Here is a 20592-nt window from a genome sequence, read left to right as displayed (position 1 = left end):
TCCTTATTTCTGCTTTACATTTTTTTATTGCTGCCTCAACTTCTAGAACAGGTGGTTCAAGTGTGCAGCTCTCAATATCCTCATAATTATTTCAGGTTCTGAGCCCAGCCCTGGTCTGAGGGAATACAGCCCAAATAGCTCCAGCTCCCATGGCTCCTCAGCTTTGGGAACTTCATTCAGTGATTCACCAAGTGCTGCTCAGGAAGACACTGAGGTCTCCAGCAAAGAGCCCATTCTTGGAGTACATCAGAGAAATTAGAGAGTAAATGAAATTAAAAGAGAAATCACATCATCAGAAGCATAAACAAAAACATCAGAAACAGAAATTGCATCATCAGAAATAGAAATTCAGCCAGGATGTGATCATTACCTGAATTTATGGGGAGCAGATTTGCTCCCAGTGGTGAAAGCTCAGCTGAACTGAAGGCAGGAGAACCTCTGCCTGTGCAGCCACCCTCTGAAATCCCTGGCACGCCCAGGATTCCCTGAGCATCACACCCAGGCTGGCAGGGAGCTCCCAGCATCCTCACACCCTGTGGGGACACACATCCCACTGGGGCCCAGGTTTAAACCTTCCCAATGAACCTGACCCAATGAGCCCCTTCCCAATGAACCTGACCTTTATTGGGATGGGATTGATCAGAGAAGCCCTGGGAGGAAACAAAGTGGATAAAAAGGGCAGAAATCAGCAAACACTGGGAACAAAACTCATGTCTCTAATGAGCTGTGCCTGAGCACAAAGTGGAATGCTCAGGGGCCAGCACACGGAGATTTCAGCTCTGAATCAGCGCTCTAAAGCAGCCCAGTTTGCTGTCCCTGGGAGCAGCCACCACCTGTGGCCACTGTGCCACAAGGTCCCCTGGCATCCTCACCCTGGCTGGCACGGATGGAAGGGGTGCAGGGGGGGATCAGGGGCTGATCCCAAAGCTTCAGGAAGGGAGGACAGCTCCTTTCACCCTCCCTCAGTGCCCCGTGGGGGCACAGAGCCCTCAGGGTGCCCCAGGTGCCACTGTCACAGCTGCCACTGAGCTGCTGTCCCCGTGTCGATGAGCACTGTTTGTAATGCTCCCAGGAATGCAGAGATTTCCTCAAGTGTTGTGCACAAACATCATAATATAATCCTCAGGGCTTCAAAGCCAATCCCAACCACTAATCCCACAGATAAACAAAGCTAAATCTCCATTTGCCTGCAAAAATAATGAGCAAACATTAGGGCTATCAGTGCATTGGAGGTCCTCAATCTTCTGAGGGAAGGTCTCAACTTTCACCCCATTTGTACAGTGACACTCTAATCTACTAGAAGTTGCAAAATCTAATTAAAATCAGAGAAATTGAGGTAGGCAAACCTTTCAGAGCAACTCTGCTAAGATTCATAGCTGTGCTAGTCTTCATTTCAGAGAGCTGTTTGCAAACCTTGTACTCCTAGTGTGGCACTTCATCCCTCTGCCTGGTCTAAGTGTTTCTTCATGCTGTATAAAATAGATTTATAGCCTGAATCCCTACTTAGGGTAGAACATTATTGGTCAGGCTGCCTATGACATGCTCAGGCTCTCTCTAAAATAACAGCACTAAACTTCCTTCAGTCCCAAGAGACACTGAGATGGGTTTAAGCTCTGCTGCAAAGAACTCCTTCACACAGACACCAACCTATAGATTTACTATGACTTTAAGGCATTAACAGGAAACAAGAGCCACACTTGTGTGACACCAAAGCCATAAAGAATGGATATTTCTAGGGAAAAAGGAACTAATCTGCATAGGTGTCACTCCAACAACTGATGATCACAGCTGCTACAGCAGCAAGGCAAAGAGAAGATAAATCAGGTGGTTGCCAGAGGTCTGCTGAATAATTAAAGGAAGTAACACACTGCAAAATAAACAAAGTTTTCATTTCTTTCCAGATACTTGCAGTGCAAGATAGTTTAAATCCTAAACCAAGGCACTTGAGCAACTTCATGCATCCCCTTAGGACTCCTTGTGTGGATAATGCTCCTCAGTAGACACCACCACTGAATCTGCTGTATTTGCTTCCAGATTTTCCAGCTGATGAGACTAAGAGCCTGTCAGAAATGCAACCAGGACAGGACTCACCAAAGCATTTCTGCACCACTCCCTGGCTGGGAGCTTAATCCTTCATCTGCACTACTCCCTGCTCTTACCAGGATCATTCCATCCTCAGATTTTATTCTTACATTAACCTCAAATTCCAATGGCAACAATAAATATCAATCCAGCTGCAGCATCAGGGCCAGAAAACCAGGAGACACACCAGTATCAGGGCCAGAAAACCATGACAGCAAAGCTCACCCACACTTGGGTAACAGCACAGGAGCTCTTCCATTCCCACCATCAGCTTTGGGTGGGTTTCTGAAAGCATCCCTTCAAACCACCCATCTTTTGAGGAAGATTCCTAGAAAACAGCAGCTCCCACTGTCCCTCACAACCAAATCTCTGCCTCAAGGCAGCTCTTGGAGGATCCATGCAAACCCAGCTCTGGCAGCCCTGAGCTCCTCCTTGCAGTGACAAATCCTCGGGGTGGGAGCAAACCCTGGCGGCTGCTGACGTGCCAGATATATAAATGAGTGTTTTCTTTGTCAGGAAATGTTTGCTGACTGGGAATCCCCTGAGTTGGGGTTTCCTCTTTTTTTTTCCTTCAGATTTATTGATCAGAGCTGATAATGGCAACTCAGCTGTTTTTCCATCACCAGCGACCAAAATCAAAGGGGAAAATTCAGCGAACAAGGAAAAAAATTGGTGCTGGTGGAGCAAGGTTTGCCTTAAGAATGTGAGGCAAAGTGGGAAGTGCCAGTGTGTTCAGGAAACTGCATGTCAAAACCAGTAAAAACATGTTGAAGTGGATATTAATGGATGCTTAAATTACTCTGAAATTCTTAAAGAAATACAAATCTGTGTTACCATGAAAATGTAAACATACTTAAAGAATAAAGCAGTAAGGAAACTATTCTTGCCTTCCTACTATTAAATAGAGCCTAAATATTCAGTAAAATTAGATACTGAATTATTCTAAACCCAAGGAAATAATGGAATGGAAATAATGGATCTGAATAACTTGGTCTAGTGGGAGCTGCCCCTGCCCATTCCTGTTTTGAATTAGATGATCTTTAAGGTCTCTTTCAAGCTAAAAAAATCTATGATTCTATGACTGAAAAGCCTCTATTTTAATTTGAAAAGGATTTTAAATTACGATTTTCAGCATATTCAAAATATTTACTAAAAAATCCCCTCAAAAACCCCAAATAATAAATGGTTTTTCTGAATTCAAACTGAAACATTGAGCTTTAGGTAAAAGAAAGACTATTTGTAGGATCAGTGATGGCAGGATCTAGTCTGCATGGAAAAGGCACGTGGATTTGGCAATTACAAATGGGTTTAGAGATCAAATGGAAGGAGTTTTGTTGTTGAGATTCAAGTTCAAGGCTCTGGGAGCTGTGTACAACACAAAGTTTTACTTATCTCTTCCAGGAACAGCACAGTAGAAGGGAAGCATGAAGTAAATCCCTATTTGCTAATCTGGTAAATGTTATAAAAAAGGAAAAAAAAAAAAAAAGGAAAAAAATCCTGATATTTGTCTGGTTTATCTCACTTCTAAGATCATGGAGCAGGAGAAGGGATTTTGGAGATGTAAGGAGAAGCTATTTTTAAAAGCAGCCACAGGACTGTGAAATAAGATGTAGGTTTCATGGAAAAAGAGTTACAGAGTTCTTGGCCGCCCTGCATCTCCAGACTTGATTATTTCAAAGAATTCTTAAGGAGAATTAATGAGAAGTGACCACAAGACTTTGACCAGGATCTGATTAGGAAATGAGACAGAAAAGTTTGGCACAAAATGGGTGTTGAGGACCGGCTGGTGACCCCAGGCTTTGTCACTCACCTCTTCACGCTCACATCTGCTTGTGGCACAGAAGGAAGCAAGGGAGAAGGAAAGAGAGGAAAGGAGAGATTCAAAAATGAAAGGCAGAAGTGGTTTTACCAAGTGGCCCCCCAAATGAGAGCACCAGCTCCTGACAGAGAGGCTCAATCCCTTTTTCCTGGGCTGCAGGAGCTGAGCAGGGTGCTCGGGAAGCGCCCGGCGTCTGCTGTGCCTGGCTTCCAACAAAACCAACAGCAAAGCTCCTCAACTTCAAAGGGAACTGAATGAGGCCAATGTCAGGAGCTTTCCAAAGACTCATCCTCATAACTCTTCCTGAGGGAAAGCAGAGTCAGGGCTGTGTATCCACACAGGCACAGGAGCCCTCAGTAAAGGGGCTGAACCTGGGTGAGCCCCGCACGTGAGTTTACCCTCTGAATCAGCTTAATCTTGCCCAATTTTTAATACTGAGAAGGTTAAGAGTGTGAGAAGAACCTGGAAACAGAGAAATCCACTAGGAGAGGCTGCTCAGGCAGAGAAATGTCCAACAGAGCTGGGCAAGGGTCCCTCCAGCCCTTTCAGGGTGCAGGTTCCACTCCCCTGCCTTCCTTGGAGAAGACACCCATGGAACGAAAAGTTACAGGGAAAAGTCCTTAAAAACCAGTCTCTCTTTGGAAGATCTGCTGCAATTTAATTCCCACCAAAGGCCCTTCCCCAGGGCTGGACACACACCTGTCCCTGGGCTGCTCTCTGTGACACAAGCAGAGGTGTGTGAAATCCAGCCACGGTCTGTGACCAGCAGGAGGGAGACTCTGGGGTCCAGTGAAGAGGCTGCACACATCTGGCCTTTCAGCTCGAATAAAATTGATTTTCTTTAATGTAAAAATCCACATTAAAGCCAAATCAGACATGTAAACATCTGACTAAAAACCCCTCCTGCCTCGAGAGCCAATTTGCAGAGAACAAGGCTGCTCTGCAAAGGCTCTGAGCCCCAGAGGCAGCAATCAAATCCCAGCAGCTCCTCTCCTGAACAACCTGAGCAGCACCTCCTCGACTCTCAGCCCTGAATTCGCCCATTTATCTCACAAACCACTCTGTTCTCAGCCTGCCAGCGCTGCCAGGCACTCCTCACCCCGCAGTGAGCAGTGCTGAAGTCACAGGTTCAACTTGAGAACGAGGGCATTTGTTTTCTTGTCTGATCAAGGTCAAAACTATTAAAATACCCTTAGGTTCTCAGCCTAGTGAAATGAACTGGTAATACATTTGGCAAGTTAATCTGTGGATTGCCTTCTCACATGAGACCAGCTGTTGTGTTTCTAAGTACAAGCAGTATTTACCTCCAATAATGAAATGACTGAATATAATATGAAAAAAAAACCAACAAAAAAACCCCAAAACAAAACAGTGTTCCCTTGCCTACTGCACAGCCTTGGGTTACACTTACAGTCCCAATAAACTGATTTGTCAAACTCATCAGAAGCGAGGATGATCATCTGGCTACCAGATGAACTAAAATACGTGTAATTATAAGTTGCCCATTTGTTCTCTTTTATCTCCCACATATCTCTGCTTTGCTCTCAGCTACGTGTGCATGTTTATGTGTAACCAAACATTTAGCTACAGGCCTAAAATCCAGCCTTTTATTACCACTTTTACTGTAGTCTAACACGAGAGAGCTCTTACTACACGGCCCACTCAGGCAAAATAAAAATCTGGTGACGTTACTTTTGTATTTTAATGCACAGCACGTGCACATGGACACACTGTGCATGTATGAACAAAAAAAAAAATACAGCTACAGTCAGACAGAACATGTTTCCAATCCCAAATACAGACTCAGCCTGTCAATTAAACATGTCCATGGGTGAAAATTATAGACTCAAATGTGATTTGATTCTACTTCACCTAATTTCCTAAACAGTAAGGGCTGCTTTTTAAATAATATTTACTATTATAATATTTAATTGCTATGCAGGAACTGGTATTTTACTTCTACCTGTTGAATTAGGATGGTATAAAGCACCAGAGGTGTATTGGTGAATATTTATAAAGGCAGAATATTATCTTTTTTTAATGTAGTATATGAACAATATTTCATAGCATGTATTAAAAAAATATATATGATAAGGAGCAATCTGAACAGACACACTCACAAAAAGTCTGACAGGAAAACAGAGAACAGGACAGAGGAGAAATGATAAAGAAGGAAGCAGGAGAGATTATAAGTGACAGTGGAGGAGGATGAATTTCCTGGAAGATGTTAGTTTTAAGGAGGGATTTGAATGAACAGACAGAGAGCTGCTGGAAAAGGGGTGGGAGACCTGCAAACCTAAGGAAATGATACCTGAGGGTGAGTAAGGAGTGCCAAGGAGAACACAAATGAAGAGAGATTTGGAAATAAAATCAGGCATGGGAATCAGTCTGGGAACAGACACCAGGACATGACAAATGAGCTCAAATTCTGTGGGACTCAGCCCCTCTCTAATAAGGGATTGCCATGATATCCCAGAATTTCCTGCTGCCTGCCCTGGAGAGAGGGGAGGGCTGAAATACTGAGGCCAGTGCTTACAGTAATGAGGGGGTTTTGCTGAACTCCTCAGTCACAATAAGCCATTTTCCATGAAATTGGGGTCCAAAGCTCACTCTGGGAGTCCACCTGAAGCAAATACAGACCAAATCAACCCCAAATGCTTATGTGCAGGTGGGTTATTACTTCCATTAAAAAAAAACAAAAAACTCTTTGCGTTTTGGAACTGTTTCAGACTGCTTCACAAAGCACTGGTTTAAGAGAACTCCTTTTTAATTTTTTTTCTTTTTTTACTGATAAAGAAGATGTCTCTATACAGCATCTGCACACTCACCAGGGGTCTCCAGCTGCATTACAACTCCTGCTCAGGTAAGCCATAAAGATTTCAGTGGCCACTGCAAAACAGCATCTCTGTCAAGATATTGAAGATATTCCTGCTTATGAAGTTGTCAGAATTGCTCTGGGCCCTGAATTTAAGGCAGAAGTTTTTGATCTCCTCTACTGAGCTGCATCCAGGTGCTCCAAAAGCAGGAAAGAGTTTGGAGGAAGCTGGCATTTTGGACACTGGAATTACACACCAACTTATCTGAAAAAGAAATGCCCACTGCTAAAAGACAAAAGAAATAGCACTTTTTTTGCCTGTCTTGTTTGAGGCACAGAACTGGTGACCAAATTATGGATATAGATCTTGTAAGTCTCTTAAAAAGTCAGTGGAGGAGATAAATCAATTCAAGGTCTTCTTCTCAGGTGTTGAATCCCAGCTGGGATGGATCCCAGCCTTGGGGCATTCATAAACACCCACAATTTTTTTCCAGATATAATAACAGTTCACACTTATTGCCTCCCATATGGTCATTTAAAAACCCTGAATGGAAATAGTCCTGCTCTCAGTTTTTAAGGGGAGAGTGAATTCAACCATGTACCATGAGAAATAGTGGAAGAATCACAAACTAAACTCCTGTCCTCTGCATCTCCCTTCTGCCCTCTAGTTCCCACTTCTTCCCCCACATCTCTGAATTTTAATTTTAAATATCCACACACCAAGGAACAGCCTCAAAATCCATTTTTTTTGCCCATCTCCTCCTCCCAGTACTGAAAATCCCCGTGTTTGTATACAGCCTTGGGAAGGTAGTTTTCCAGTCAGAAGAAATTCTCTCTCCCTCAACATCCTGAGTGGGAAGATGGAAGCAATGCCAAGAGGAAAGCTGCCCAGGGAGCTGGGAGCAGGGCAGGGACTGGATACAGCCTCTAAAAACTGCCTCCAGTGCAGCTCCTGCAGCCCTTCTCTAAATAGATCTTTTCCATGCACGAATCCCAAGTTTCTCCCTACACCTTTCTATATATTTAGCTCATTAGAAAGCCCCTTTGCAGAGGTGCTAAAACAGAAAACCAGGATGGAATACTTCAGCCCTGGCAGATAAACGGCCAGGCTGAGCTCCCCAAACTTCTCCAGACTTCAAAGCCCTGCAGATATTGTTTAATCAATGATAGAGCTGCAAGGCCAGCTGTGTTCTTCTGTTTGTTCTTACATGCTAATCCAAGTTTACCAAAACTGAGGGATTTTGCATCTGGGGTATTTGGATTCAGGCCCACTCCTCTGGTAACCTGTCCTTGGCCTCTCCTTCCGTCTCCGTGGCACGTTCCACCCCTCTCTCTGCCGTCCCTCGTGCTTTTTTAGTGCTGCTTTCCCTGTCTGGGAGATCAATAATTGCTTTGTCATGCTTCAGGACAAGACCTCTGTGCTCCTGGGTTCCTGTGCGAGCCCACTGTGGGTTGGGACAGGGCTGACATTTATAAACAGCATCTGAAAGCTCTGCAGGCCCTTCCTTCATAAATCTCCCCCCAGATCTCAGCTCTCTGCAGCTTCCTGCTCTGTTTGAGGCATGGAAAAAAACAATCAAGTGCTTCTAAGCTAATTATATGCAAAGCTGAAACACATAAAAAGTGAAGTTTTCAGGTTTCGGAGCCCCTTGCAGGCATCACCTCTGTCCCCACACCAGCATCAATCTTCTCCCTGCTCTGCTTTGCCCTCTGCTTCTTTGTGCTTTACCATTTCCTATTTTATTTGTGAGAGCCTGAACAGACACCAAGCGCCACCAGAAGAAAAATAAAGCACAACTGGATGTCAGGTAAACAAGGCACGGGGGTCCAGCGTTGTTTGGGGTTGGCACTCCTCAAGAACAATGCTGTTTGTGCTGCTTGGCTGGCTGGCTGTGGGGCAGGAAATAACCTCTGGGAGCCTGTGACCCCACTGCTGCCACGGAGAAAAACAACCTGGTAAAACCAGCTTTTTGCAATGATTTGCCCCAACAAGGAGCTCAGGGCTGTGGTGAGGAGAGGCAACCTCTCAGAGCCTTCAGTGAAAGTATGATCACCAGTTTTAGCTTGTATCCTGTGGGGTTTTTTATCTTTCCTACAGAACTAGTCTAACAGAAGGCAGCTTTTCCTCTGAGTGTTTCACATTTTTCAAGTTTCAGTCAATTGTGTTTCTAAATCCTCCCAAGATCATCGTTCTGGGAGCACAGGTTGCCTCTGCAAAGAGGATTCTTTGCCATAAAACTGCTGTTACCATTAGGGTGTGGAAAAAACCCCAATTTCATGGCTTCTGGAGTCCAGACTGATCTGTGCCCATTCCACCTCATGTCCTGGCAGAGCAGAGGGAGCAGGGAGCAGGATGCAGCCTCTGCTGAGCAGGGAGAGCTCTGGGGGCTCCTTTGGAACAGATGCCACCACCACGGCCCTTTGCTCCACCTGAGAGGAAGGAAATTGAGATTCCACCCCAAATCCCAGCAGGCAGTTTTGAGGATTCCCACATCTTCCAAGGATTAAGTCACCACATGTACAGCTGAAGTGCCTCGAGGTCTAGAGTGAGGCCCCCTTTTTGGAAGAGCTGCTAAAAGGTTAAAATCCTTCGTGTTTGCCCCAAAGACATTCACAAAGGGATTGTAAGAGCAGAAATGAGAGCCAGCTCTGAGGTGGGGTGAAAGAAGGACCCAAATAAGCTAAAAATAGCATGTCCTTTCCCCGACAACCAAGGTGGCTCAGTAGAAGAAGAGGTTTTTATGAATTTGTTTTAAATTTTGACACCAGGCCTGCTATCTACACTGCTCACAGAGAAAACATTCTGGCCCCTGCACAAACACAATGGATCCCCTTCAGCAGAAGGGAAGAGCAGGAAGGTCCATGCCCACTACACCATGACTCAAAGCTCCATGTGGCTTCTTAAACAAATTTATTATTTTCTAAATAATTTTCAAGCCTCAGGACTATCTAAATTACCTCCAAGGAAGCAGGAGACCATAGCACAGAAGAGCAGGGTGTCATTTTAACAGCGGTCAAAACGTATCCCTAATTTCAAATCTCTGTTTCTAAGGCAGGGATGAAGTTTTGAGCGTTCCTAGACCATCCTGCCATACTTCTCCCAGCCAGCCACCCACGAGGGGATGTGCAGGGCACACCAGGAGTCCCTGGCAAGCTGGGCACAGAGGGGAGAAGCCCCCGGGAAGCAGTCGGTGCTACCACAGCAGGATCACGCTCGTAATCCCAACGAGATAATCACAGATGTTGTGACCCACTTAAAAAATGAGTTCATTTTCCACATATCCAATTTCAGTGGCTTTTTAGGACATTACCCCCCTGTAGGTTTACGGGCAAATGAGTGCTCAGCTTATTCTCCATCATTTTCTGCACCAGTAATGCTATGCCATGGGAAGTGTGAAATTAGTCCATAATCTTTAAGCCCCTTGTTTTCTGGATGACAGATACTTGCTTTGCTAACAACCCCAACCTCCTTGCAGAGCTGCACTCCCTGGGCAAAGCAGCACATGGAATTTTACGTTCCCTTGCCAGGCATAAATTTGGGGGGGAGACAAAAGCAGCAAATAACTCCCAACTTTTCACGCCCCACAAAAAATGGTTTTTTAGATCAACCATTCTTACTCGATCCATCTTTGGCATGGGATGCAGCGCTTTAGAGAAATTAGGGAATTCCAAAAGGAGGGGAAACGAAGGAGTCAAGTGGCACAAGGAGCACAGAACACAATTTTTCATCAAGTTGTCCTTGATGGTCAAACCATGCTAAACTCCCAGTGCTCAGAAGATGCCACGGAGGGCAGGAAACCTTTCTCCACTCCAGAGCTCATTTTTCACCTCTCTGTGTCAGTGTCACCAGGTGCCCAATTTAAAGTCAATTCCATGCAATGCTGAGGCTGATGGGGTAGCCTGGATTTCCTAATTCTACCTGTGCCTCTGGTTTTTTCAACAAATACAATAGGTATGGAATTTTTTAATAAAAAAAGGAATCCCAAACACTTACTGTAACTATTTTGATTCTGCTTCTAATACAGGTAAATTAAAAATGAAACATTCACTTGTTTGAGGGATTTTTTTTCAGTGCTGGCTACTTTTTCCCTTTGTATGGAAGCAGCACTGAAAATTTCAGTTAATTCTGAAATTTTCTTTACACAGTATTTGTGTTGCCCTTGTAGAAGAGAACAAAGAGAAATTCCTTGTAATTACTCAGGAAACCCAGTGATATTTGTTTTAATCGTGCTTCTCCTCTTTCAGCTCCTTTCCATGCAATGTATTTTTGTGTAACAGACCCCTCTATAAGAACAACAACAACAACAACTTGTTTATTCCTAAATTAGCATTACCTTCTACCAGGGAGAAGATGACCTTTTCTTACATAAATTGACATGCTACTTCCAGCCAAAATATCAGTTAATTTCGATTTGGATCATAGTTGAGTAGAAATTTGGCCAACTTCTCTCTAGACACAGACACCACCCTTGCTGATATTGCTGCCCTTGGAAAATCCATCCTTGGGAAGTCCATCCAGCTGTCAATCACTTCCCAGTAAAACCAATGCCACATGAGAGCAGGCATGACGTTCTTCCCAGACTTCTTTTAAAAATGCAAATTTAAGAATCTTTAGAAGTACATTCTTAGGCTGGACACACTAGAGTATCCTATTTCCAAAGTATTCCAGTTCAATTACTTGGGTTTAAGCAGTCCCAAACCAAACCAGTCCTGGCACAGCAAAGTTTATACTTTTAAATGTTCCAGTCTTTGCCTTAGATTTAGAAGGGCTTTGCACCTCTCAGGACTTGGCTCATGGGTTTCAGAGGAAGAGAGATGAAAGACAGTCAATGCTGGTCATGGAATCACAGAATTATTGAGGTTGGAAAAGACCTCCAAGATCATCAAGTCCAACTTTTGGCCTAACACCCCCATGCCCACTAAACCACACTGGGAAGTGCCTCATCTACTGATTTTTTTGGACACTTCCAAGGACAGTGACTCCACCACTTCCCTGGGGAATGTTCCATCCAGCAGAGGCGACCCAAAGAACAGTGACTTACTGAACTGCCAGACAGTGGAAAGAATTAGGGGAAGATAACAATATTTTTTTCATTTTATTTTATTTTAAATTGCATTTCACTCTTCATGCATCATTAAAGATCCCCTAATTGGAGCACTTTCCCTTTCCAAAATGGCCCTTCTTGGAAGCATCTGCTTACACCAGCAAACCCCTCCAGAAGAACACGCTCCGCCACCTCGCAGCCAACGCTTCGCTCCCTCTCTTTCCAACCCAAACCACCAGACTGGTCATTGCTTCCCTCTTCTCCCCAAACCACTTTCAGCAGGAAAAACACACACAAACACGGGGTGAGAGATCTTTCCCAGCCCTGCCTGTGGGTGGTAAGGAGGGCCCAGCCCAGCCCAGCCTTTCCGTGCGAGGCGACGGCTCCGCTCGGGAACGCGAGTCCGCAGGGCTGTGGCAGGTTCTGCTTTTTTCCAAAACGCTCTCCCCAGCTGCAGCACATTACTTGTGGCAACTTTTCTTGGATCTTAAATGGGTTTTGAAGCCATGCTGTCAGCTGCCTTCATGTCACCCCGCTATATTATGATTGAATCTCCTGTTCCTTTTATAGAGTTGTTCTCTCCTAATAAAACACCAACTGCTGGTCGGAACGTCGGGATCGCTGCTCTGGGATGTGATAACCTCCTGCTCTGCTCCCTGCTCGGCTACACCGTGCTCCTGGGATCCTCCAGTGCATCCATCCAGCCCCAGAAACTCGCCCTGTTTATACAAAATCCTGACCCCACCCCCATTTCCAGTTATTTTAAGAGCTCATACTTTGAAACTGGGCAATATTCCTGAGCACATGAAAGAACGCACGGAGTACAAACAGCTATAAATGAATATCTGCAGTTCATTGCGGCAGCCGCCTACAAAGGTGATACCTTCAAGCTGTTTGTCAGACTCAAGCAGCAAAAAAGCTGTTACTTGTCAACTTTTGGATAAGATGCATTGCAAAACAATATTCATTTTCCCTGGCAAACGCAAAACCGCATTTTATAGGTGTGAACTATTTCCAAACTTCAAAACTGTATCGTAAATGAACTGTGAACGGGTAGAAAAACAGTTGGGTACGGTGGCAAGGAAGCAAATGACTTCAAATGTAGAGAATTAAAATAATCACAGTTTATTTTTAATACGTTTAAAGACTAAAAATATTTTCACCTTCCATCCTACTGCATTTGAACAGAATCCATCAACAAGAGCTTATAAATCTGTTATTCTTAATGGGTTTCATGCCAATGTTGTGTTTAAAGTCATGAGACTAAAAGAAAAACTACATTCCTGGGGCATAATGCTGCACAGGGAAACAGAAATGCTTCGCTGAAATCTAACTTGACAACATTTGTTGTTAGGATTTCCAGGACTTTCATCAGGGATGTTTCTCCAAGAATCCTGTCTCTCAGAAATTGTTTTTGTCGTGGTAAGAGACTTGACTATTAATGAGAAAACAGTAAGAAGCTTTAGTGTCCTAATGGATACTAAATGACCTGGAGGATCTGAAACACTTATGTGCAGAAAAAATACATATGTGCAATTCCTCTGGCTCAGGAGATTTGTTAGGTGGGATGCAAAGCACTAAAGGAGGTAACTAAATACAAGTGGAAAAACAACAGCGTTTTACATAAAAACAATCCCATTAACCTCACATTAAAAAAAAAATCATATCCTGCCTAATGTGACTTTCACAAATCAGAAGAAATCAGGTCATAATAGTGGATAAATATTCAGTGCCTCGAAGCCTCTCAATGTCCTCAAGACAGCGAGGCTACGAGCAAACGCTGACATTTGACACAGATACAGCTGTTTAAAATATGTCTTCATCATACTCAGATGGAGATAGAGACAGAATAAAATTCCTCCGGAATAAATCCAGAGGTTAAAAAAAAGTAATCTAAAACCAGATGCTGCAGGACGTGCAAAAATGAAGATGCAAATTTAATTTTGCAGACCTGGAGGGAAATCCCCACCGGCGTTCACGCTCAGTCCACCTTTACTGAGGAGCCCACAAAAGCTCCTCAAAATCAACAGCAATAAGTATTTTGAAGGAGGAAAACTCTGTAAAGTCTATTCATTTTACTTTCTGAAATGGTGCAAAAATGTTACCTACTCCCTGTGCAGTTATTAGTCTCCGTAATGTAACATAACAGATACTTTCTAAATCCTTTTAGACCTTCTCCCCCTCACTGGAAAGATCATCATTTTTTTATTTCAAAGTGGATTTAATAAAGAAAAGGAGTGCTGTTAAAGTAATACGTGAGGCTTTGACATTAAGCAGTGCAACCCTGCAGAGTCGGCAAGAACAGGGTCTCTAATCTCCAGTGATTTATAGAGGGCTCTTCCTTCATCTCTGCACTCAGGGAGGGCCAAAAAGTTTAGAGACAGGCTGGCGTCCCCCTTGCTCCACACCGCCAGCTCCTGCTGGCCAGGCTGCCGGCACAAACCTTTAACCACTTCACTGCTGGCTTCCCCTCACCCATTAAAGGGCCTTTTATTTATTTGTATTTATAGAACAAAGTGATCTCAGAGTTAAGTAATGCCCACGGAGGTAAATGTTTATGTCTGTCATCAGAAATTTATAAGCAGAGGGGGAGAAGCTAATAGGCAGAGAGGAAAGACCAAAACTGTGGAGTGTTTGATGCTCCTCTGAGTAAGCTCTGAAAAGCTCCGAGTAGAAACACATCTTAATTAAAAACTTACAAATATATACAGTTAATTTTAAAGCTAAATAACTGAATTACAGACACCAGACAGCCTATTACCAGCTGAAGAAGAATGTCTGCCTTACACTGGCTGAATGCTACGCAAAAGTTCAAAGAATACGTTTCCAAACACAAATGCAAGAAGCTATTAAGCTCTTGTCACAGGACAGAAATATCTCATTTGAATGGATTTCAAATCCATCATTTTTTAGGGAAATGACCAGTTCCTTCTGCACTGTAAAACCACAGAAGCCTCTGCTGCTCATCCAAAAATTAAGCCCGGGTCTAACATGAACTCAGTGCTGGGAGATTTGCATCACCAGTGGGAATTCCATTAGGTCAAGAGGATCAGATGTGCAAAGAATACAAATTTAGGCACTGCTGAAGTCGTGCTTGGGAACTCAGGCACCTTTCCCTGCACAGGTGACCCCTCTGAGAGCAGGGAGCTCACAGCCAGGTGCCCAATGCCCTTCCCTGTCTCCGTGCCCGTATCTCTTTAAGCTCTCCTCTCCCCCCAGAATCCCAGCAACCCCAACACAGCAGGACTCCACACAAGAACACAGAAATCAAATTGGAATTCACCACAATGTTGATAGGATTTGATGTTCCCATTTGCAGGAACACACAGAGAAGCCACAAAACACGTGCAGAGCCACCCTGCACTTTCCCAGGCCCACAGAGGTGACAGTGGCATCTTTTAGCTGCCACTGCTTGGACTGAAACTTTCTGGCCAGATCAAGCTGCCCTTGAAAACTGAATCCTGCAAAAACATCTGCTGGATGTTTTAGGGCTTTTTTTTTTTTTTTTTTTTTTTTTTTTTTTTTTTTAATATTCATGTGAAATTACCCTAAAAGGTTGGAGAATGGGAATATTGACATCCTAATTCAACATTCATTAACCAGCATCTTGCAATCTGTACAACATATTGGCATTCAAGATGCATTATCTGAAAGTTTGCTGAATTTTCCTTTGAGTGACTGAGATCATTCCTTACCCATCCTCTTCTCAGTGAGGCTGAAATTCTTCTGTGGAGCTGTCTTGTGGACAACCTTGGGGAATAAAATGACTCCTAAATGGATGCTCTGCTCACAGGGCACTTTTCCTGTGCTTCCAGCTTAGATTTCAGATCATCACAGGAGGTCCCTTTATCACCAAGGTTTTCTGCAGGCTGTATGTTGTATCTTTGATGTATCCACGGATGCTCAAGTGGGGTTGTTCAAGGGTGTGAAAGAACACCCAGAATGTTCAAAACCACATGCCATGATGTTGCTTTTCTTCCAATTTAGGGAAAAACCAGCAATCTGAGCTTCTGGGTACAACCAACTCTTCTCAATAAATGTATGAGAGTGATTTAAAGCTCTGGTTAAAATTGTTTTCACACAAGGAATGGTTTAGGAGCATCCCTCACCCTCTGGAATGGTTTTTCACGAGAATTTATTTTAAGGTTTCTTGGTGTTGCTGCAGACAGCACCAGGGCAGTGACAAGCTGAGGAAGATGGAAGAGAAAAACACTAAGGAAAGAAAACCCCTGTGGGGAAATGGGGAAGGGGATGCACTCCCAGGCTGTGCCCCACACAATATATATTTGTGGAGGCTCATCCTTCCCCTCATGTGTGAAACTTCCAGGGAAGGAAGGGTGCTGGAACTGCCCCTGGATGCTGCCCTTTCCCTCCCATCCCCAGGCACCAGCATGTGCCTACAAAAGGAGTGGAAACTTGGCAGGCTGGGAGCGAGGAGCCAGGCAAGGGTGGGAGCTGCTCCCGTCCTGCTCCGTGGGAATCACACCAGGAAGGTACCAGAGCCTGGGGAACGTGCTGGCTTCTCCTCGGAGCCTCCAGCAGCATCCCTGGCAGCTGGACAGGCAGCAATGGCATCTTCACAGGGATGGGGGGCCCCACAGTCTGGGCAATCTGCTCCACAGCCCAGCTCTGGGGGCTGAGCATGGCCACAGCCATAAAATGCCCAAATTCCCTGTGATGGGCACTGTCACTCCATGCAGGCACCAGCTTCAGCCCTTCATTAGGCTCAAAAATGGTGTTTATAGTTAAGAATTGTCCCAAACATGTGTTTTCAGATGAGTTAATCCTTTAACACTTTGGCCCCCTGAGGGTGTCCGTGGAGAAGAGCCTGAAATGGGAATTTCAGTTCTGAGCAGGCTGTAGATGATGGCATTTTGATTTCTCCTGCATGAAACCCTTGCAGCAGTAAGCAGAATAGGTAATCAAGCCTTCAATCAGGCCGTGCTGATGCTCAGCAGGCCTGGGACAAGCTGATGTGGCAGTAAACAAGTCTTATCAGGGCACCCACAATTAACTGCTGTAACCAGAGGATGTAAATCACTCCACTCCAGCAGACGTGTGATCCCAATTTGCACCTCATGCAAGTCAGCTCCCCTGCATTATTTACAGAGCCTCGGATCTCAGCTGTACCTGCTGGGGGATGAATGTCCGTACTTAATATAAGTGTAAAAAATTTTTAAAAATTGAAGTAGGGGGAAAGAAACAATTTCCTAAGATGACTTTTAGGGGGACCTACAAGGTTTTGGTCATGACAAACCTTCCAACTCCATTCTCAAAGTAATTTTTACTGGCCAGCAGTGAAGGGACAATGTGTACATGAAATATACTTTTATTCCCAGATACAACTCGGGAAGCCACAACTTTCCTCAAGGCTCCTGAAGCAGCAATAATCTTGTTTTCTCTGTACAGCTCCTGGCACATGTGAACCCAGTGTACAGCTGGTGCCTAAAGACACCACTCCAAAATAAATCTGAAATGCAAATAACTTATTTAAACTATAATACAATCACATTTCTTTTTATAGCAAGCATAAATCTCCTTTCTTATTATAATCACATCTTATCACATATAAAGTAATTTAATACAAGTCCTACCTTCCTACATGTTATTGCATTAAAGAGAGCAAACTTTTTCATTGTTATTTATTTCCAGGAGAATTTTCAGGAGGCACTCTGGCTCTGGAAGGATTGTGGCCTAACTTATATTTTAGAGTAAATTCTTTAGCCTGAATTAGGTTAAGAGTTGTTAAATGAGCTTTAGTTTGAGCTTTGTGTAAGTGAGAAGGTTCCTGAACACCCAGAGCAATGTGGGAGATGACACATGGGAAACCACACAGGGGATGGAAACAGGCTCCCAAAATCCATCTGAAGATCAGCTGAAATTCTGGTGAGTGTTCACACAAGTGCTCTGACCAGGCTGCAGAGCAGAGCAGCTCCAAGGCAAGGAGAGGTCAAAGGGTGAGGAGAACTTCCCAGACCTTTCCCCAGCAGCTCCCCCAAACCATCTGCCAAGAGAAGGAGCACCACGAGCTGCCCTGACACTGCTGTGACTCCAGTCCCTGGAGCTGCTGCAATTTGCACTCATTTCTGGAGAGGGGAGGCTCTGGGCACTGGCAGAGGCTGGAGCAGAGCCTGCCAGGAGCCTCCAGCCAAGCCAAGCAAACGCTGAGGGAGCGGAAAGCAAAGTCCTGCCCTGCCACAACCATCCAGGCTCCCTAAAGGGTGGCCAAGGCTGCCTTGTGGTTACCTGCCCCACTCTCTGTTGCACAACAGGAGATCCCAACAGCCCCCAGTCTCTGTGGCACCACGGGTTAGGTCACCATTAGGAACATATTTTGCAACCCACATAATAAACACTTTATCCGACTTACTAAAACAAGCCCGGAGGCAAAATGAGTGTAAACACAGGCACAAAACTACTGATATGTGGACAAATACTTGACAAAGTGAGGACCAAAATTTGCCAAGCGTCATTCTGCAAAGCCCATGGCTTTCTAAAACAAGCTTTGCTTTTTATCTTTGGTTTACCAAAGATTATGTGCAGCAGCCAATACAGTATCAAAGCTTAAACCTCAAGTCCCTGCAATCTCCTAGCCATCAAAACATTTCCCATGGTTTTATTAGCACTAACAATGAAGTCAATGGGAGAAGAATCTGGCCAAAGCCAAAACAAAAACCTCACACGCCATTATTTTGCACAAAATGAGCAAAGGACTTGTGAGAAAGACAGTATTACCTAGCAGGGAACCACAGATGTAATATTATATATTACCAGTTCCATCCCCAAGGAAAGGATAATAAAAAAAGATTAAAAAAAAAAAAGGCAAGAGAATAAACAATCCCACCCCTCCTGATGCCAGGAAAACCAAAAGATAAATGCACTGAAACTCAGTGTGTCTGCAACAGGTACCAAGGAGAGGGATTTATTAAAGGTTGGAAAACCAGCTGGAGATTTGTCAGCAAAACCCCAGCACCTTTCTCCTGAAAAATCAGTTTTGAACTGACTAAAGGAAGGAGATTCTCCCCCACACCCTCCTTTTGATGGTGATGGATTTGTAGGAGCATTTTTTGTGTCTTTTACGGCAGCAGCCACATCAAGTTCTAGTTGGGCTTTGGCTGTTGTTATTTTCTCCCTCCCCAAATCCTTCATCTTCATCCTGAGATGAGCTGAAGCAGCACAAGATTTACTTTCTTTTGTAACCACTCCAGTGTTTGGAGATTGAATTCCTGCCTATCAATGGGTGTGTGTGTGTTATCAACACACACGAGTAAGTGCATCGTACACTTTTATATAAGTGACTTAAACAACATGAACCAGGAATTCTCCAGCTCAAACTCCTCAGCATCTAGGGTAGCTAAAGGCTGTCTCAGTCATTGTTAAAATACAGGGAAACAGCTGTGAACTTGGGATGTTACTAGAAGTTTGAATTTTCAGCAAAGTTTGCAGCCTTGCTTCTCCTGGCCATCCCAGTCCGCCGTGACGCCCGAGCTGCCGTGTTTATGGATCCATAGCCAGGAGCTGCTTGATGGAGCTCAGACTTGTCCAATTACAGCTTAGCAGCCATAAGCAGAAATCCAGAGTATAAAATCAAACATTCTGGTCAGCTAAAAAGTGTAGCTGAGCACTGAATCAAGCAATAAAGTGCCTTGGAGTCTCCTCCAACAACTTCTTACTGCCACACGCGGTGCCACTGGATGAGAGCAGTGCCACCAGCAGCAGGCTCCAAAATACCAACTTGTCATCCCAAACTTTATTTACAAACTCAGCCATAGAGTTTATTCATGGCAAGAAGTGCTCTGGACTTCTAAATGGCCAAGCTGGACAAAATGGTGGGAGTTTTCCCTTTGAATTTCTAAGGAGTTTACAGGCTGCTGTGTTTAGAAATCATCTTTCTCCATGAGAAGAAGACGAGAGGCTGCCTGAGGACATTGTTTATTAAAGCCTTTTGTTCAATTTACAAATTGAAACAAATAATTGTGGAGACATTTGCAGCTATGGAAAAAACGTGTTTACAAAGTGGAATAAAATACAGACTAAATACATTTGGATTACACTGGATCAAAACATATGAGTTTCTAACACAGCATAAAGGGCGGTCGACACTACGAGGACAGGAGGAAAGGCGCCACTGAGTCATGGATTTTATAACAATCTGGTCACTTGAAAGACTTTGGAGGGTTTTACTCTCAGAGTCCTTGACATGCAAGAAACTCAGAGCCACTCTCAGCAGCAAGCAGCCCTTGAGATCACAGACAATCCATGCTAGGGACACCCACCTGCTCTTCACACATGACAGGAGCTTCCTTGGAGGTGAGAGAGCTCCCTGAATATTCCACTGGAATATTTCTCGATGCTTTACTTGGGTTTGGGTTCAGTCTTCCTCATTCGGTCTCACATGTAAACCCCAAGTGCATTCAGAAATTGCAAAGCCATCTCATCTCCTCCTCCCTCACACACAGCATTGCTCTCTACAAGGACATTTGTCTCACTTCAAATGTTCTACACAGTGAGGATGTCACCTCTTGGAGATTATTCTGTAGTTTACCCTCATCTTTTGGGAAAATATATTCTGGATATTGGATAAATACTATTGATTGCCAATATGTGGAAGAATTTCCTCCCTGTGAGGGTGGGCAGGCCCTGGCACAGGGTGCCCAGAGCAGCTGTGGCTGCCCCTGGATCCCTGGCAGTGCCCAAGGCTGGATGGTTTGGAGCAGCCTGGGACAGTGGAAGGTGTCCCTGCCATGGCAGGGGTGGCACTGGGTGATCTTTACAGTCCCTTCCAATCCAAACCATTCTGGGATCCTGTGATTTGGCATGGAGTAAAGGGA

The 20592-nt window shown here is 44.3% G+C and overlaps 1 protein-coding gene across 13 annotated transcripts in view; it reads right to left on the bottom strand.

Moving 5' to 3' along the window:
* BCAS3 (BCAS3 microtubule associated cell migration factor) overlaps positions 1-20592 on the bottom strand; it is a 297954-nt gene that overhangs the window by 59769 nt on the left and 217593 nt on the right. The gene's annotated exons all lie outside the window — the stretch shown is intronic.

The sequence above is a fragment of the Pyrgilauda ruficollis genome, unplaced genomic scaffold, assembly GCF_017590135.1.
Source record: "Pyrgilauda ruficollis isolate IOZ18807 unplaced genomic scaffold, ASM1759013v1 scaffold59, whole genome shotgun sequence".
Classification (NCBI taxonomy): domain Eukaryota; kingdom Metazoa; phylum Chordata; class Aves; order Passeriformes; family Passeridae; genus Pyrgilauda; species Pyrgilauda ruficollis.
Note: the sequence above shows the minus strand (reverse complement) of the source record. Positions and strands in the feature narration are given on the sequence as shown.